The 20474-nt window shown below is 41.1% G+C and overlaps 1 protein-coding gene across 5 annotated transcripts in view; it reads right to left on the bottom strand.

Annotated features, from left to right (window-relative positions):
* The window catches only part of NDUFAF6 (NADH:ubiquinone oxidoreductase complex assembly factor 6), a 169774-nt gene that overhangs the window by 94928 nt on the left and 54372 nt on the right, over nucleotides 1-20474 (bottom strand). The gene's annotated exons all lie outside the window — the stretch shown is intronic.

Genomic DNA, 20474 nt, shown 5'->3' with positions numbered 1-20474 from the left:
TCATGCATATACTTTGTGTCTATAGTGTTCCATTTGTCTATTAATGTTCTAGTAGTAAACTCTTTTAACTATTGCCTCTTTAAAATATTTTTTCATAGATATCTAGTAGGGCTAGTCCTTCTTCGTTACTCTTTTTCTCTTCCCCGGTCTTCCTGGCCATTCTTGTTTATTTTCCCATTCGGCTTTTAGGATCAGCTTTTCGATTAAAATAAGTCTGAAGGTATTTTTATTACAGCTATGTTAAATTTATACCTAATGTATGGAAAACTGGCAATTTTATTATATTGAACCTTCATAAACATTTTTAATTACAGCATTATAGTTCATCTTATTGACAGATGTAACACATTAACTATGCCCTTATTCAATCCTTATATTTTCCACAATTAAATACTTTTTAGATGAACCACTATTAAAAAGGAAAAACAATTTTTCTATACTTATGCAACCCTTCTGACACTAAATGTATAGATCTTCCACACCAAGCATTTTCAGGACTACACAGTTAGGACAGAATCAACAGGTTCAGAGCTCAGTCTCACAAGGCTGCCCCCTACTTTGGACACCAGTAGCAATTAGTGAGTCCTTAGGTTACCCATGCTTTTGTTTGACTTGGCTACAAATCAAGGATTTTCAGGACCTTCCTCCTCAGGTTTGATAATTTGCTATGATGGCTCCCAGATGTCAGGGAAACACTTATATATATTTTCTGGTTTATTATAAAGGATATAGATGAAGGTCAAAGAACAAATATAACACATTTATAACAAAAGATGCTTCTCTCACCCCTATCAGTCAGGAAATTATAAGGCTTTTAGGAGCTCTGGGTTAGGAACCAGGGGTAGAGACCAAATATATATTTCTTACTGTTACAATTATGGTTAAATTTTTGCTCATATCTGTGATTATTACCTTATATTCCTAGAAAGAGAATCACTAATCAAGACTGTGAATCTTTGAGATATCTGGCATTGCCAAATTTCTTACCAAATAAATTATATATTCCCACAAACTGTGAATAAAATACTAGATTTATTAAATTTTAAAAAATAGTCTTGCTACTCTAATAGGCAAAAAGTGATATCTCACTTTTCTTCTTTCTTTTCTTTCACTAGTTTAAACCTGTCACTAGATACATCACTTTTAATTTGTACTGATTTGACTATTAATGGACATTTTTTATTTACTACATATTTATACTCAGTTTTCAGCATTTTGTTAACATCTTTACCCATTTTTTAAAGTTAAAAACTTAGGCATTTATTTCAAAGTATAAATGTTTTTCTTACCCATTTTTATTTTAATGATCTTAATGTTTTCCTTTTGATCTGTATGAGTTTCTATATATTAAGACTATAAGTCTCTTATCATATTTGTGTCAAATAATCAGTGCACTTATTTTTAATTGTTTATAACATGTTTTATTGTATGTATTTTTCTTTTAAAAGATGCACATAGTCAATGAGTAAATTAAATAATACAGAAGCATGTATAATAAAAAGTAAAAGTTCTCTCTTCCCTATCCTCTCGTTCCTACTGGTAAGAAATATATGTGGTGATGTTTTCAAAATTTTCAGCTTTTTATGTTGTCAAATCTATATAACTTTTTCTTTGTTAATGTCTATCATTTGTTTATGTTTACAAAGACCTTTCCCATACAGAATTAGGGGTATTGGGGAGCCAATGTGAATATGGAGAAACCAGTAGGTAGGCTATTCAGGTTGTCCAGGCAAGAGATTCTTGAGGCTTGGACTGGGCTGGTGGCAGTGGAGATATAAAGAGGTGGATAGATCAGTATATAATTTAGATGTTGGCTTGCTGATCGATTGATTGATTGGTTGATTGACTGATGGGGGAGAAAGGAAATAAAAGGGAGAAATAAATGATGGTTTCTGAATTTTCGACATAAGCAACTGGGGAATGGGAAATCTTTTCCTGAGCTGAGGAATGTGAAGGCTTTAAGGGTGAATGAGGATAGTTTTGATGCATGATACTTTCCCAGATGCTCTTTGTTGATACATGACTCTCTTTAGCAGGACCCCTAAATACAGGTTGACACTTCCTCGACTCTCGCTGCTGCTCTTGATCTTTATTCTTTGACCTGCTCTGTTCTTTTGAGTTTACAAAGTGTTCTTGAGTTTGTCTTATGTTCTCTTTGATGACTCCTTCCTGGGTACTAATGTGGGCTGGGTTTTTCATTATCTAGTCTGTGGCGTGCTTCAGAAGGAGTGTCTTGGGCACTGGAGGGTCATAAACACTGGGGAGGTACTCCTGCGTGCTTTCTGCTTTATCGGATTGCTGCAATAAGGGCCCTGGGGCAGGTTCCTGAAGGCTGGTGCTGCCTCTCAGCACCACCTCATCAAAGGAGAACCAGGTTAATCAGCGTGTATCCTGAAATAGGCAGTTGGAGCTAATCAGTAAAAACATAGTCAGTGAGTTTGTTGTTGATGATAATGTTGTTACTGCGTAGAATAGTGCCCAATGAAACTTCTAGTCTGTCTTGAACTCCACGAACAGGTTCAGAGGACACCATTATTTCAAAACATGAAAGCAAGATCAGAGTGCCTCCTATAAGGAAAGAAATAAAAGTCACTCCCCACCCCTGCCTCATGCAATCAGTTCGATGCTGGCATATGACTGCTGTCTCTTAATCGTCCAGAGAACATGTTTCTGACTTCCTGCCAAAAGGACACACACTGAGTTTTTTTCTTAGAATGACAGTGACTTGTGAGGAGCTGTTCTATGCACATACTGCCTCCTGATTCGTCTAGCAACCAGTAGCACGTGCCAAAAGGGAAAAGGCTCACAAGAGTTGGAAATATATCTGTTGCCTTGGGATAGTGTTTCTGGACAAAACATTCTTCTAGGGAAATAAGAAATTTCATCCTAGCTGATCTACAATTCTATTGAATAACTGAAGGTCACACCTGGTGCTAAGTTAAATGTTTGTCACTAAAGAGATTTCCATTTGGCAAACAAAATATTGTGGGATTATGCTGTTCCCTCTTTCTGGATTGTCCTTGTGTGCTGTATCTTCAAGGAGGCCATTTCGTGATAATCCCAAATCCCCAGCCTTTAACCAGCCACCTACGGCCTCTACAGACTCCCAAGAGAGCTACACAGAGGACAGTCCTGGCAAATGGGCAATGTTTATTACACTGTTTTTACAAACCCCACTGCTAAGCTTGTCTGGATCACTTCAAAGGCAAAAAGACATGTAGAAAGACAAACCCAACAAAAATGGTGTGATTCAAGACCTAAATCAAAGTAAGCCGCAACCCAAGGCTTTCCTGAGATTTGGGGTTATAGGAGGAGAGCTCTAAGTTTGTCCTTGTCACCACAAAAGTTCTAATGCCCTTTTTCCCTTTCATGAACTTCTACTCATCCCCCAAACACCTAATTAAACACCTCTTCCTTCCTGAATTTTCCTTGACCATAACCCCATCCAAGAAAATAAGAGTTGTTCCCTCAGTTTTGATCCTATAACAATTTGTGTTCATGTTTGATCACTTTGCCAGGTCTTACTGTGGTGATCTGCTTATATGGCCCTCTTCCCAGACTGCCAAAGGTAGATGTTTTCTTACTCCTCTTTTTATCTCCAGTGCCTGGCCAAGTGCCTGGCATTGGGAGGTGTTTAGTGTATTGTTCTGAAGGCCAAGTTTTTTGGCACCGGAAATAAGACACCAGGTTATGCAGTATGTGCACTGCACAAACATGCCTGGCTAAGGGAGCAAGAGGGGCTGGTGTGAGCTGGTGTGGGATTGTCTCTGCTCAGAGGAAGGGCAGCCTTTCTCTTCACACAGAGAGGCATGTGCCTGCAGGCCTGCCTCAGCCCAGATGGGGACCTTCTCATTTATAACAAGGCACCATACAGGCTTGCAGTCTTAGTGACTGAAAGAGCAAATCAGACTCAGCAAGTTTAAGAAGGGCAGAATATGAAGAAAATACAAAGTTGAAAGGAATATTTCCCCTTGTGAAGGGTTTCCACTATTCGTTTAATAGTCAAGCCTTATAGTTATCTGATTTTAAGGAACCTATTATCAGCTATGAAAAAGAGGAACTTGAATGCATCGTGCTTTTTGGGTAGTTTACTTATCCTCAATTACCTTTGTTTTTTTGAGACAAAGTTTCACTCTTGTCGCCCAGGCTGGAGTGCAATGGTGCGATCTCCGCTCACTGCAACCTCCACCTCCCAGGTTCAAGCAATTATCCTGCCTCAGCCTCCCAAGTAGCTGGGATTACAGGCACCCACCACCACACCCAGCTAATTTTTGTATTTTTAGTAGAGACAGGCTTTCACCATGTTGGCCAGACTGGTCTCAAACTCCTGACCTCAGGCGATCTGCCTGACTCGGCCTCCCAAAGTGCTGGGATTACAGGCCTGAGCCTTCATGCCTGGCCCTCAATTACCATTTTTTAAAAAAATATAGAATTGTACAACTTTAGATTTGAAAGAAAGTCATCTATCAATTCAATAGTTTTTGAGCATTTAGTACTGGTTATACACATAGTATGGAAGGGGCACTAGAAACTAACAAAATTAGCCAATGTCAAATACCTATTAGGTGGCAGATTTTTCATTTGCTAAAAGGACACCTACACACTGTTCTCTCAGAAACAAGAAGAGGCAAAGTGGTCACTATGTTATGCAATTGCAGTTTTATTCATTTCACTCTTTGGTTTCCACTATGATCTTATATTGCCAATTTTTCAATACCAAAGCTGTCATTTCTTTAGGATTTTTTTCTCTTATCTGTTCACACCTACCAAAAATGGACCATCAGCCATTCTGGGGCATACCTGCTAAATGTTCCATAGATTTAATGCATACAAAATCACATGTAGGAAGAGGAAGATTGATGATGACCCCTACATAAGACACAGACAAGACTTGTCATAGTTGTCACATGGGTATGGTGGGTTGTCTCTGCACAAGTTGTTTCTAATTAGAATAAAGAACTAAAGTTTGAAAATACTATTGTTTGCTTTGTGTATATATTAGAGATGAGGCGGGGTGCAGTGGCTCACGCCTATAATCCCAGCACTTTGGGAGGCCAAGGCAGGCAGATCACTTGAGGCCAGGAGTTTGAGACAGCCTGGCCAACATGGCAAAACCCCGTCTTTACTAAAAATACAAAAATTAACTGGGCATGGTGGCGCAAACCTGTAGTCCCAGCTACTTGGGAGGCTGAGGCAGGAGAACCGCTTGAAGCTGAGAGGTGGAGGTTGCAGTGAGCCAAGATCATGCCATCGCACTCCAGCCAGGGTCTAGAGCGAGACTCTGTCTCAAAATAAATAAGTAAATATATACATACATATATATATATATATATGTATATTAGAGATGACTCCAAGTTATCCTGATGATAATGTCATTTTCAACATGGGAGAGAAACAGGTGGAGTTACAGCTATGCACCAGAAACCACAAATACCTTGCCTATGCCATAGCCCCTAAGTCAAGTACCCAGGGAATATAGCATATCTGTGAACATCACCCCATCACCCCATCACCCATTGTGTGTATTGTAGGGGGAAGTGGTTAGGAGCCTAAAGGCTTATGATGTCATTTCTTCTTCTTTCTTCATCTTGTCCTGTTCCTTCTCTTTCTCATTTCTCTTTTGGCACCTGAATTGGGTTGCTGTCCACTAATGTACCAAGATCAGTTCAATCAGTTCAATACAATTTGTGTTTAATGGGCATCTTTATGCCTGTGTTTTTATCCCAATGTCTGGGTTGCACACCCCCTCTTCCCACCCCCACCTGTCTTCTCAGATGTTTTCTTGTCTGTCCCCACAAAACAGATTGGGAGCACCTTGAGGAAAGGGAACAAGACAAGCTTATTTGTATGTATCCCCTGGCTTTATAGTCTAGTGAGTAGTTGCTCAAACATTTTTCTGACATGAAAGTTAATGGATGAATGAATGAATGAATGAATAGGAGGTAATGGGAGGTAAAAAGAAACCCTCACTGTATTGGTGATATTTTATTTATTTAAAAATTCTAAAGCAGGCCAGGTGTGGTAGCTCACACCTGTAATCACAGCACTTGGGGAGGCCAAGGCAGGAGGATTGCTTGAACCCAGGAGTGCAAGACCAGCCTAGGCAACATAGGGAGACCCCATCTCTACAAAAAAAAAAAAAAAATAGCCAAGCATGGTGGTGCACACCTGTGGTCCCAGCTACTCAAAGGCTGAGTTGGAAGGATTTTTCAAGCCCTGGACGTTGACACAGCAATGAGCCATGATCACTGCACCCAGCCTGGGTGAAAGAGCGACACCCTGTCTCAGAAAAAAAAATATTCTGAAGTAAACATGTCAAATTATTAAAATTTTCTAAATCAGGATGGCAGACATATGAATATACATTATCTTATTCTCCATATTCTTCATGTTTGGAAACTTCTGTAATACTGAAAAACCAAGATGAGCAGTGGAGGTGATAGCAGTATGACAAAATGTCTTTCTTCAAAGGATGTCATCATTTAATTAGGGACTTGTTCTAAGTGCACATGATTGCAGAAGTCTGTTGGATTGTTCATTTTTAGGAGTTGACTGGCTAGATGTTAAAACAAAAAAACCCACAGTAAATAACTCTGAAACTAGAAAAGCAGGAGTTGACACTACCTATCCAATTTGTAGGGTATCCTAGGAATCAGCAGATAAACACTTTTGTTATTTTCTAATACATACCCAGCCTCTATGAACTATGAAATATTACCAGGAAAAACTGGATAGAACTAGACAACCAGCTACTGGCTAGCTAAACACCTAAGGGTTGGTAGAAAGTCTGTGGAAATTTATGGCAAAATACATTTGCCTCTTTAGGTCAGATCTACTCTTCCTCTTCATCCTACTTTCTACCTGGAGGGCTGACCTGTATGGACCACATGGATGGATGCTCATGACTTCTGGCTTCTAGTTGGGTTCATATAGAATCAAAGAGAGGGAGGGAGAGATGAAGGAAAGGAAAGTCAGGTTGCTTAATCCCCTTGTTCCCTTCCTGTAAGGTTGTCTCCATGACTCTACATGACTCCACATGCCTCTGTATAACCCCTCACTTCAGTCTCCTCATCCCTTTGTGCCTACAGCTCATTAAGAAGCACCAGATGGGCGGGGCGTGGCGGCTCATGCCTGTAGTCCCAGCACTTTGGGAGGTCAAGGCAGGCAGATCAGCTGAGCTGAGGAGTTTGAGGCCAGCCTGGAAACATGGTGAAACCCCGTGTCCACAAAAAAAAAAAAAAAAAAAAAAAATTAGCTGGGCATGGCGGTGTACACCTGTGGTCCTACCTACTCGGGAGGCTGAGGCAACAGAATCACTTGAGCCCAGAAGTTGAGGCCGCAGTGAGCCATGATTGTGCTGCTGCACTCCAGCCTGGGCAGCAGAGCAAGACCCTGTCTCAAAAAAAAAAAAAAAAAAAAAAAGAGGAGGAGGAAGAAGAAGAGAAGGAAGAGGAGGAGGAGGCACCAGATGCCTGCACACATAGACCTATGAAAATAGTCCCTTTGTATATAAAGCACCCCAAATTATTTTCTTCTGTCTCCTGTTGGGACTCTGATTGATCAAGGACTTGGACCATGACGTTCAAGTTTTGTTTTTTGCTTTTTGTTTTTTTGAGATGGAGTCTCGCTCTGTCGCCAGGCTGGAGTGCAATGGCGCAATCTCAGCTCACTGCAACCTCCACCTCCCGGGTTCAAGCGATTTTCCTGCCTCAGCCTCCCAAGTAGCTGGGACTACAGGCACACGCCACCATGCCCAGCTAATTTTTGTATTTTTAGTAGAGACAGGGTTTCACCATGTTGCCAGGATGGTCTCGATCTCTTGACCTCGTGATCCGCCCACCTCAGCCTCCCAAAGTGCTGGGATTACAGGCGTGAGCCACCGCGCTCGGCCAGATGTTCACATTTTAACTGCTCACCAGTAGTTAGAACCCAGGTCTCCATCCTTCACTTAGCAGATGCCAGAAGAGAACTTCCAAGAATTAACTTTAAATGTGAAATTCCTATCTACACTTGGTGTCTCCAGCTCTTTCTAACTCATTTCATCCTCTTTTTCATACCATGCAGTTATAAAAACAGAAATGTTAAAAGATTGCAAAACAATTGAAGACATATTGTCAACATGAAATAATTAATCATCCTTTAATAAATTCTACCTTTTGAATACTTTTATCACTTTGTGATCTTCATATATTAATACATTAATATATGTAAGGCACAATCGGAGGGGAGAAGCTAAACATTCAGTCTACCAGGTAATGATGAAAAGAGGATGTGTATGATTTAGTTCATTTGAAATATTATGAACATCAATAAACAATGGAAATGGTAAGCATCTGGGATAACAGTGGGCCTGGCCAGGAATGTCTGGTGATATCTTAAGCTCTTTAAAGCCTTTGCGTATGTCATTTCCTCTGCCTGGGATATTCTTCCTCTCTTTCTCACTCTTGATCTGGCTAATTTCTATTTATCCCTTAGCACTCTTCTTAAATGTCACAACCTCAGGTAAGTCCCTGGTCCCAGTCTAAATCAGCTCCCCACTTCTTGCTAATTTCTCTGATAGAACACAGTTCTTTTCCTTCTTGGTACTTATCACTATATAAAAGTATGTATTGTATGTTCATTGCTAAGTGTCCATCTCACTCTTGAGGAAGGGAACCAAGTTTGGTTCTTCTACTATATTTGCAATTTCCAACACAGTGCCTATCAATATTAATAGTTATCAAATAAGTGAATGCTCAAAGTTCTTAGAAGGAAGAACCATTGCATTTATGAATTATAACTCCATTTATACTATTGCTGTCAAAGGTGAATTATCTACTTGTCCTAAGTTTAAAAGTGTACCACAGTTAGGACTATTAGGTATTGTTCCCTGGGTAAATTAAAACAAATGTATTTATGTATCTACTGTAGATTAGAATTTTATGTCATATTTTGTTCCATGAAGCCAGAAGCCCAGCCAAGACCTTGTCATAAATAGTCTTTTCTTAAAAAAGTCCTTTCTTAAAGTTACAAATGACTAACTTTGTAATTAGATACAGTAGGGGATGCCTGCTGTTTGGGCTGCCCAGCTTCCTTTCCTCCTTATTTAGGTTATAGAACCAAGAACCACTCTGTATGGCCTCTCAGGGTGTACACTGCACAACTCCAGGAGGTCCCAAACAGATGGACTACAAGATGGATTAGAGTCTGGAGCTGTGCAACAGCACCCTGACAGAACTCTTTCTTTTGGTAAATGCTCATCCACCCAGACAGTCCAACCTGTGGGTCTGCTCTCTTTCCACTGTAGTAGACATGATCCAGGCCAGCCAATTAGAGTACTATCTCTAGAAATTATCATTGATTACTGCAGGTGTTGACACATGACCTGAGGAAGCCAAACAGCACTTTCAGGGGGGATTATATAGATGGTAGAGAAGAGAAAACATTGCCTGATATTTCCAACACTGAGAAGCATGAAACTCTAGAGCTGGTAGGGGTTCTTTTGCTGCAATACTGTAAGAGCCTGCCTGCAAATGAAGTCAACAGAGAAAAAGCAGAGCTGAAAGAGGAATAAAAGGAGACAGATTTTTGACAATATGGGTTGATCCCCAAATTCTAGCTGTGCCTAAAGTATTCATAGACTGGTTGTTGGTTATGTGAGCTAATAAATTATTTCCCTTGCTTAGGAGAATTTGAGTTGGATCTTTTCACTTGCAACCCAAGAGTCCTGGCTAACACAGATGCATAAACAAAACCATAAACCAGGAACTTGGAACTTAGTTTCTGCTTAACCAAAAACTGAATTCTCTACTTGTGACAATGGGGATGTCACTTCTCTGCTCACAACCTTCCAATACCTTCTCATCTTACCCAGAGAAAAGGCCAGCTGTCCACACATGGCCACAGGTCACAACATGGTCTAGCCTGTCTCCTCCCTTTCCCCCCAACTTTGTTCATTATACATCAGGTACCCTGACTTGGTGTTCCTTACACATGCCAAGCATTCTCCCACCAGAGGACCTTCACATGTGCTGTTCCCTCTACTATTATATGTGACTCACAGTGAACTGTTTGACACAATTCAGTTATCTGTTCACATGTCAACTTTCCTCACACTCCCCGCCCCATCTAAAATCTTCCTTTCCCTCTCTGTATTAGTTGCCTAGGGCTACCATAATAAAGCACCACAAATTGGGGTGTCTTCAACAACAGAAAATTGTTGTCTCACAGTTCCGGTAGTGAGAAGTCTGAGATCAGGGTGTCAGCTGTGTTGTTTTGTTCAGCAGGCTACAAGGAAGAATCTGTGCTGTGCCTCTCTGCTAGCTTCTGGTGGTTTGCTGACAGTCTTCAGTGTTCCTTGGCTCATAGAAGCATTGCCCTGATCTCTGCCTTTTTCTTTACATGGCATTCTCCCTGTGTGCATGTCTGTGGCCAGATTTCCCCATTGTATAAGGATACTAGTCATCTGAGATTAGGGTCTACCCTAGTGATCTCATTTTGACCTGATCAAAGAACCTCTTTCCAAATAATATCACATTTCCAGTACTGGGGGTTAGGATTTGGGGGAGGGGGGACACAATTCACCTTGTAACCCTCCACTTATGCTGCCCTGTTTTTTTCTTTGCAGTATATATCACCATCTGACATATTATATACTTATGTTTTTACTGGCTTAATGTCACTCTCCCCCCCACCAACTAAGATGTAAGTTCCATGAACATATGGATGTCATGTTATACCCACGGCACTTAAAACAGTGCCTAGTATATGGAGGTATGCAATCAATATCTGTTAAGTGAGTGAATACTAAACAGGGAAATAGGCTGTCTGATTTTAAGATACTAAAATTTGAAACTTCTTTTTGCATAGTCAACTATTTGAAGAAAGCAAGACTTCTCAGATGTCATTTATGTATATATTTAGAGTTTAAAGGCTCAGTGGAGATCAATGCAAAATCTCTATCAGTCTGGGTGCAGTAGCTCACACCTGCAATCCCAGAACTTTGGGAGTCCATGATGGGAGGATCCCTTGAGGCTAGGAGTTTAAGACTAGTCTGGACAGCATAGCAAGACCCGTCTCCACAAAAAATAATTTAAAAACATTAGCCAGGTGTGGTGGTATACACCTGTACTTCCTAGCTACTCAAGAGGCTGAAATGCGGGGGGGATTGAGCCCAGGAGTTTGAGGCTGCAGTGAGCTATGATTGTGCCACTGCATTATAGTTTGGGTTGGAGAGCGAGACCCTGTCTCTAGAAAAAAAAAAAAAAAAAAGGAGAAGAAGAAAAAGAAACCATATCTCTATCACAAACTTACAAGTACCATTCCTTTGAAAACAGAAGAGTAGAAAGAAACATTCTGAGGAAGAATGGAATTTGGGAGTAGTAGGTTGATAAGGGACGGGATAGAAGTTGAATGAGGTTGAAAGAGGTCAAACTCTGGCAAAACTAAAAGTACTGATCTTTTCCCTGACTTAATAATGAAAGTATGCCAGTAACCATCTATGGAGTTATGTTATTTTTATTACCCATTAAAAGGGTTTTTTGCTGTTTTATTGAGACAGAGTCTTACTCTGTTGCCCAGGCTGGAATGCAGTGGCGCGATCATAACTTATTGCAGCCTCTACCTCTCATGCTCAAGCGATCTTCCCACCTCCCAAGTAGCTGGGACCACAGGCATGTGCCACCATACCTGGCTAATTTTTATTTATTTATTTATTTATTTATTTATTTATTTATTTATTTATTTATTTATTGTAGAGACAGAGTCTTGCTGTTGCCCAGGCTGGTCTCAAACTTCTGTCCTCAAGAGATCCACCTGCCTAGGCCTCCCAAAGTGTTGGGATTACAGGCATGAGCCACTGTAACCAGCCTAAAGGTACTTTTAATGAGAAAACAAATTTATTCTTCAAATATTAGAAATGCTCCATCTGACATTTATTGAGATGTATTAGCTGTGTGTAGCTTTATCAGGTTATCTGTCTTTCCTCTGATGCTTTCACTGGAATATGAGCTGAGGGGCAGGGGACTGTGTCTTTACTAGCCTATAGATAGTCAAAAGACAAATGGTAAATTAAATGAGCATAAACACGCAGAAAAGAGTTAAGAGCCCTTACTTACATAAGGGTTTTACAAAGCAGTAAGAAGACAAATGATCCAGTGTATCAAAGGAATTACAGATGCTATGTAAGCATATAAAACAGTGCTCAATCTTGCCAGTAGACAGGGAAATGAAAATTAAAAACAAAATTGAATTTTTACCCATCTTCAGTTGAAAAGATTGATGATTTTCAGGCCAGTGATGTGCAGTTAATCAGAAACTCATACTTTTGAGGATGAGTCAGTATGTGGAACTCTATGTTGAAATTCAAAATACACTTACCCTTTGACCTGAAAATTCCACATTTAGGAACCTATCCTATGGAAAAGACAGTCTTCATAATGATGCATATCCATAAGGCTCCAGAATTTCAGTACAGGAAAGAGATAGGCATGCCCATTTGATTTTAAACAAATACTCAGAAGTATAAGATACTTATTATACTTTTGAGTTTGTAGAGTAAAATTTCTTCTTTGTACATAATTAATTATTAATTAAACATCCCAATCAACACTTATCAAATGTCAACTAGAGGCAAGGGGTGGTGTCTGAATCCCTAAAATTGTGTTTTAGGAGTTAAGGCATGAATACTGAATAAAGTAACTCTTTAGCTTCTATACCATTCCCACCCTAAACCCAAATCTGATCTGTGTAAAACTTTAAGCCCCAAAAGTGAGCTTAGAAGGTGAGAGGTCAAAAGAGTGTACACCAGGAGGGCACCACCTGCATCTAGGGCAGTAACATTCTCATCTTCAGCTCCCAAATGTCACTCTCCGTTCTTACCATGCCCAGTTATTTCCCTCTGGAATAAGAAGGGGAAAGTGCCACTTAAAGCAAGAATTTCCCACAACCATTTTATCAGATTAAGGGAGTGACATGTTCATATCCAGGGAAAATACTCTTTGAAGATGACTCTGTCCACTAGGAAAGAAGAATTATTTTGATTGTGCTGAACTGCTCTGCGTAACAAAGTGAGAGGAACCTACACTTGTCTCTTTGGGAAAGGGACAAGATGAGGGGCAGGGAAATGGATAAGATTTGAAGTTTTTTGAGAATGAAAGGTGGCGTCTCCTCCAGAAATGTAGTAAAAGTGTGGCTAGCACGTGTCACTGAAGGCCCTGGTGCTTCTCTGATGGTCCCACGACACATGGAGCCCAGCTGGAAGCAGCGTGGCTGGTGACAGCCTCCCGTTTACAGCTCCCTAAGGACTAGCATCAGCTTTGCAGCCAAGATCCCACTCTTTCCAGGGCGGCCGGCAGCAGTGATGGAGGCAGGCAGTAGACAAGGGCATAGACATTTCTGCCGCACAGAAGACTCCTTTAATGTACTATCTGTGCTCACGGCTCCCCTGGCTTTGCCAGAGTCTTCATCAAGTCTGACGGGGTCTACTGGCTCCTTCTGCCCAAGCCTGCTTCCTTCCCCTTTGTCTTGACGGCCTTTACTCCCCACAAAACCTTTCCCACACCTACCGTTTCTCAGCATCTGCTTCCCAGAGAGCCCAACCAGCACCACTAGAGACCTCTCATTTGAAACTGCTGAACTTCAACACTAGTGGGATTTTTTTTTTAAAGAGTCTGAAAGGAACTATTTCTCATATTCAAGTGTGGGAATTAAAACTGAATAGCTGCCAGTTGTTCTCTGCGGCATAGTCACTACTTGACTTAGTTGATGATTGATTTTGTCTTAGTGAACAATCACAGATTCTCTCAGGAACACAATCCTTTTCTTTTTTGCTCTTAAAGAGAAAGAAAGGGGGGAAACCCTATAGATATTGCTACAGTACTTTCTAACTTTTATGAACAATAGATTCCAATTTTAAAATTAGAAAGGATCTTGACATTTATTCTGATTAAAGCCCTTCACTTTGCATAACAGCACATGTCCATAGAGCCCTTGAAAATCGTGGTCTAGGCAAGGTGCAGTGGCTCACACCTGTAATCCCAGCACTTTGGGAGGCCGAGGCCTCCTCCACTTGAGGTCAGGAGTTTGAGACCAGGCTGGCCAACATAGCAAAACCCCATCTCTAGCAAAAATACAAAAATTAGCTGGGCATGGCAGCACACGCCTGTACTCCCAGCTACTGGTGAGGCTGAGGCAGGAGAATTGCTTGAACTCGGGAGGTGGAGGTTACAGTGAGCCGAGATGGAGCCACTGCACTCCAGCCCCAGTGACAGAGTGAAACTCCATTTCAAAAAAAAAAAAGTACAACTAAGCTTTTTGTGTTTGTTTTCAGAAAAGCAGCATCCCTCACATAGGGGCCACTTGGCACTTGACCTTCCCAAACTCTGTGCTGGGGAATTTTGCAATCACATTAATTTGATGCAGTGTACTTGGGGGAGGGCATTCTGTATTTTGTTAAGAAGAAAAAATACTTCAAAAATGTGTAACTGTTAAAAGAAACAATAATCATTACTTTAATAAACTTTTAAATATAATATTTAGGAGGAAACTGACATTCAAACGAGTATTCTGTGTGTTCAATAAAGGAATATATTTGTAAATTCCCTTTATTCTCTAAATACTCCTTTCTCTGCCCTCTTTTGAGATCTCTGCTGAAATTACATCTCTGCTTGGCTTTTTCTCCTTTACAAAAAGGAGAAGCTCAACTTTCTATCCAGACTGCTTAACCTTCATTAATCTACTTTCTGTCCGGGCTGGCCCGAAGCAGATGGGGTTATGTGAGCTTTCTCAGCCTCTTAGGAAGACCATGGCCCCTAAACCTTTCTCCGTTGCTGTTATGGGAATCTCTTCAGTGACATCCACCCTCTCTCCCATAACCCACTGACCCAGATGGCTGAGGATCTAAATCCAACTATATCTGGTTTCTATCAACACCATGGAACAGCCAATTTGTCTACACAAAAGGGTAGTTTCAGCTACAAATTACATGCAGATGGTTGAGCATCTCTTCTGTGACTACAGTTGAAACAGGGTATTTTCAAATCAAAGGCAATTACGTGAGTGAGTGATATTTGCTTACGTATGGAGGTATATATGTATTATGTGCTGGCTGACAGTGGCAGTGTCTGTGTTCACAAGTGTGGAGTTCAGGATATTTCCACATCTATACATAATTTTATTTTTTGTTTTTTATTTTTTTAGAGATAGGGTCTTGCTCTGTGGCCCAGGCTGGAGTGCAGTGGTATGATCATGGCTCACTGCAGCCTCAACCCCCTGAGCACAAGCGATCCTCCCACCTTAGCTTCCCAAGTAGCTGGAACTACAGGCATGTGCCACCAAGCTAGGCTAATTTTTTTTTCTTTTTTTGTAGAGATGGGATCTCTCTGTATTGCTCAGGCTGGTCTCAAACTCCAGGCCTCAACTGATCCTCCCACTTCAGCCTCCCAAAGTGCTATGATTATAGGCGTGAGCCACCATGCCCAACCCATATCTACAAATTTGTAAATGTATTAAAAAATTGTAATGAAATGTACATGAAATGAAACGTCAGTGAAAATTGTTTTTCAGTTTAAATATTAAAACAAACAGTTTAGCCAGGCACAGTGGTTCATGCCTGTAATCCCAGCACTTTGGGAGGCTGAGGGGGACAGATCACCTGAGGTCACGAGTTCAAGACCAGCCTGGCCAACATGGTGAAACCCTGTCTCTACTAAAAATACAAAGAAATTACGCAGGCATAGTGGCACGTGCCTGTAATCCTAGCTACTCGAGAGGCTGAGTCAGAAGAATCGTTTGAACCCAGGAGGCGGAGGTTGCAGTGAGCCAAGATTGTGCCACTGCATTCCAGCCTGGGCAACAAGAGTGAAAACTCCATCTCAAAAAAACAGTTTAAATGGGTATTAACTAATAATATTAATTACTGTTTTTAGTACTAGCTCTGGATAGAATTCCTTTGTAAGGAGCTTGTGATCTAAACAAGACATATCAAACTGACACGAATAAAAATTAGCTAAGGAAAAGCTAGGCTTTACCATTTGGGGGAGAGACTGATCTTAGAATCTGCCCTTTGCTGCACTTACCCAAGCTGGGATTATTCAGAGTTTTTCTTTACACAGTTGAAATGGGTAAGAGTTGATGATGATCATCTTTAATTCATTACATATTATTAAATAATAATGTGCTTTCCCCAAATCAACTATATATTCTTGGCTTGTGGTAAGAGAGAGGAGGAGGATAAATGAGCACAGAGCTGAAAGCCATCTGGCCTGGGCTTTTAGGATTTAGGCTTTTAACACTGCCTCCAGAGGAAGTTACACAAAGATACTTTGGTGGAATTGAAAGAAGACACTCTCCTTCCAAGTTTAAAATTGAGACTCAAGACTGGGTGCAGTGGCTCATGCCTGTAATCCCAGCATTTTGAGAGGCCAAGGTCGGAGGATTGCTTGAGCTCAGGAGCTCAAAGCTAGCCTGGGCAACATAGTGAGACCCCGTCTATACAAAAATTCAAAAATTAGCTGTGCGTGGTGGCGTGTGCCTGTAGTGCCAGCTACTCGGGAGGCTGAGTTGGGAGAATGGCTTGAGCCTAGGAGGCAGAGTTTGCAGTGAACCTAGAGAAAACTACTCCAGCCTGGGCAACAGAGGAGACCCTGACTTAAATAAATAAATACATAAAATTGAGATCCATGACTAAACTACATGATCTTTAGTATACCACAGATTAAAAAAAAAACAACAACAGAGCCTCACACTGTTGCCCAGGCTGGAGTGCAGTGGCATGGTCATGGCTCACTATAGCCTCAACTTCCCAGGCTCAAGTGATCCTCCTACTTCAGCCTCCCAACTAGTTGGGACTACAGGCATGCACCACTATGCCTGGCTAACTTTTGTATTTTTTGTAGAAATGGGGTCTAACTACGTTTCCCAGGCTAGTCTTGAACTCCTGAGCTCAAGTGATCTTCCTGCCTTGGCCTCCCAAAGTATTGGGATTATGGGCATGAGTCATGTGCCTGGCCCATGGATTTTTAAAATTAAATATTTTAACTATATCCTTATTGGCACAACTATATTGTGCTGTAAATTTTTTTTTTGGTATTACAGGCATTAGTTTGTTAAAATGTAAACACTTGAAACATCACAATTTTTAAAACCTTATTTTATCATTTTAAAAAATGTTAATATACAAGCAGCCTCAAAAAAAAGAAGGCAGCTTGGGTCTCTCTCAGCCTTTGAGAAGCTCTGAAATCAATTGGTTAGAGTGCAAATACTTCCATGAGGTAGCAGGAGCGTTTTTGTATAAGCCAAAGGAACTATAGTATAAGAAACCTGGAAATAAGGAAATGATAGTTAAGAATAAGTTGTATGTTTGAAATGAAAATTCAATGTATGCTTTTTTTTTTTGCCGTTATATTGGATTATATGGACTCCAAGGAGTCTTTCAGTCTTACTCTCCCAACATGTTAATGCATACTTAAAATATACAATATTGCACCTTTAAAGCATGCTTTTCTTTTGAGACAAGTCTGGTTCTGTTACCCAGGATGGAGTGCAGTGGCATGATCTCGGCTCATTGCAACCTCCTCCGCCTCCTGGGCTCAAGTCAACCTCCCACCTCAGCCTCCTGAGTAGCTGGGAATGCAGGCGTGCACCACTACACTCAGCTAGTTTTTGTATTTTTTGTAGAGACGGAGTTTCACCATGTTGCCAGGCTGGTCTCGAACTCTTAAGCTCAAGCGATCCGCCTGCCTTAGCCTCCCAAAATGCTGGGGTTACAGGTGTGAACCACTGTGCCTGGCCTAAAGCATGCTTTCTTAATCTGAAGTTAGTAGCTTGCCTTGGTAAACTTATAACAATAGCATGTCTGTAAAGCTGTAAATGTTCAACCAGCGTAAACTACCTGATGACGAACAAGTGTTCTTGTACACCAAGTCCTGGAGTCTGAAAATAAAACCTGATACATAGAGATTCTTTGAAAGATAAGTCTTACAGAGATGTCTTTTTTTCTTTTTCTTTTCTTTTTTTTTTTTTTTGAGACGGAGTCTTGTTCTTGTCGCCTAGGCTAGAGTGCAGTGGCATGATCTTGGCTCACTGCAACCTCCACCTCCCAGGTTCAAGCAATTCTCCTGCCTCAGCCTCCTGAGTAGCTGGGATTACAGGCGTCCACCATCACGCCCAGCTAATTTTTATATTTTTAGTAGAGACAGGGTTTCACCATGTTGGCCAGGCTGGTCTCGAACTCCTGACCTCAAGTGATCTGCCCACCTCGGCCTCCCAAAGTGCTGGGATTACAGGCGTGAGCCACCACGCCCGGCCTTACAGAGATGTCTTAAAGGAGAAAGGAGTGACAACAGAAACAATAGGAAAGTCAACTCTCACGAGTTAGAAGGGAAAATTAATTCTGGGTGTAGGTCAATAGAGGTCATCATTTGAATTAAAAATATCTTGAAAGGGAAGTTCTTCCTCTGGTCTGCCCAGTTCCTGGAACTGCATTGTCTCCTGGGGAAGCATGCATAGTTACTCAGCAAAACCATTCTGGTTCCTCTTAACAGACTAAAATATGAAGCCAGCTGTCCAGTTGGGGTGGAGACATTCTATCTTTGAGACCAATAGGAATTGGTCTAATTAAAGGCATTTAGAGAAGGATAGAAGAGAAAAGACACAAAGGGCAGAAAAGATGGAAGAGGGCTTGAGTCTGAATTCCATCTCTGCTACAGGGTTAATGTATTCCTAACAGTCTTATTCAAGTGCTTAAAACAAAGGCACAATAAAAGGATGAGGGCTTATAATAATAAAAACAATAAATAATAAATATATTATTTATATTATATTAATATATTATATATATATATTTAAAAGGACCAGTCCTCCCCTGAGAGCTCAGAGTTCTAAAGTAAAATCCAATCTGTTGAATAATGATGGCACAAGTTGTAACTTTCTAGGATTCCACAAAATGGAAGGTTGAAGGAAGATTAAAAAATCTGCTGTGGTATTCCAGGAAGGGGTATAAGAGACACAGGTAACCAATGACTTGTGTCATGGTAACAAGAAATGTACTTCAAAGAAACCCTTGTGAATGGTTCCTGATGCCTTTCGGTCTCTTTGTCACATCTCAAGATATCTAGCTTGGTGGGGGTCTCTCTCAGAGTGACTGTATGTTCGGCCTATATCATCTCAGTTACTCCCGACAGCAACACTATGAGTTGGAGACTTTTTTCTCCCATCTTACCAAGAAGGAAACTGACCTCAAAGAAAAGTGTCAAGTCATTTACTCAAGATTGGATGGGTAAGTTGGGATTTTAGATCAATCTGACCCTAAAAATCCTGCTATTTCTATACTGTCATTCTGTGTTATTATTACCGACTTTAATTACTACTTGCACATTAACCTGACTCTCCCCTTACTTGGGCCTACAGATTTGAACCTCAGAATTATCTTTGACCCTTCCAATAAATCATTTCACCAATATTTATTGAGTACCAAGAACTAGCTATTGAGGATAAAGAATGAATGAAATAGAATTCCTGCCCTCACAGAACAGACGGATCATGTGGGGAATCAGTTGCTAAATCTTGTAGGGTTCACTTATTATACATCTATCCTCACTTCTCTTTTCTGTTTTTCCCTGGTGCAAGCCCTCACTACCTTTGTTTGTCTCTGTTATTAGTCAGGATCACAGAAGAACTAATTACAGAGTTGTGGGTAGAGTTAAGAATTCAAAAAAGTGGGCTGGGTGTGGTGGCTCACACCCGTAATCCCAGCACTTTTGGAGGCCAAGGCAGGAGGATTGCTTCAGCCCAGGAGTGAAAGACCAGCCTGGGCAACACAGCAAGACCCCATTTCTACAAAATATAAAACATTAGTTGGGCATGGTATCATGCACCTGTAGTCCTAGTTACTTGGGAGGCTGACGTGGGAGGCTTGAGCCCAGGAGGTTGAGGCTACAGTGAGTTGTGATTGTGCCACTGCAGTCTAGCTTGGGTGACAGAGCAAGACCCGGTCTCAAAAAAAAAAAAAAAAAAAGTAATGGTGAGACACTCAGAAAATATCAGCAGTGGGAAACCATGGCCATGCCAAGGGCCAGTGTTCCTGGAGCCCATAGCGAGCTGGAGATGTGCAAAAGCTGGTGCCCTTAGGAGCTATAGTCATGAAGGGAGGCAGCTCAGAAACTCAGCTTCTCTCTCCTCTTGCCATCTGATCAGCTGGCATCCTCCTCTGCTCAAACTCAATCAGAAGCCCCCCAGCCAGGAAGCCAGGTCTGCAGAGGTCAGCCTCCCCAGGTGGAGAAGTCAGGGAATGGATCAGGCGAGGTAGATGGAAAATAACCAGCACTCTCTCTACTCGTTCCTCAACAAATACACACTGAACGTGTAGTCTGTGACAGGCACAGTGGCTACAGTGGCAAGCAGAACAGAGCTCCTCCTTTCCTTTCTGGAGATTACAGTTTGGAGGAGGCTGCTGGGAGAAACCCAATAAAGCACTAATTATCCCAATTTAGACAGCA

Source organism: Gorilla gorilla, chromosome 7 (genome assembly GCF_029281585.2).
Source record: "Gorilla gorilla gorilla isolate KB3781 chromosome 7, NHGRI_mGorGor1-v2.1_pri, whole genome shotgun sequence".
NCBI lineage: Eukaryota > Metazoa > Chordata > Mammalia > Primates > Hominidae > Gorilla > Gorilla gorilla.
This window is presented reverse-complemented; position numbering and strand designations above follow the sequence as displayed.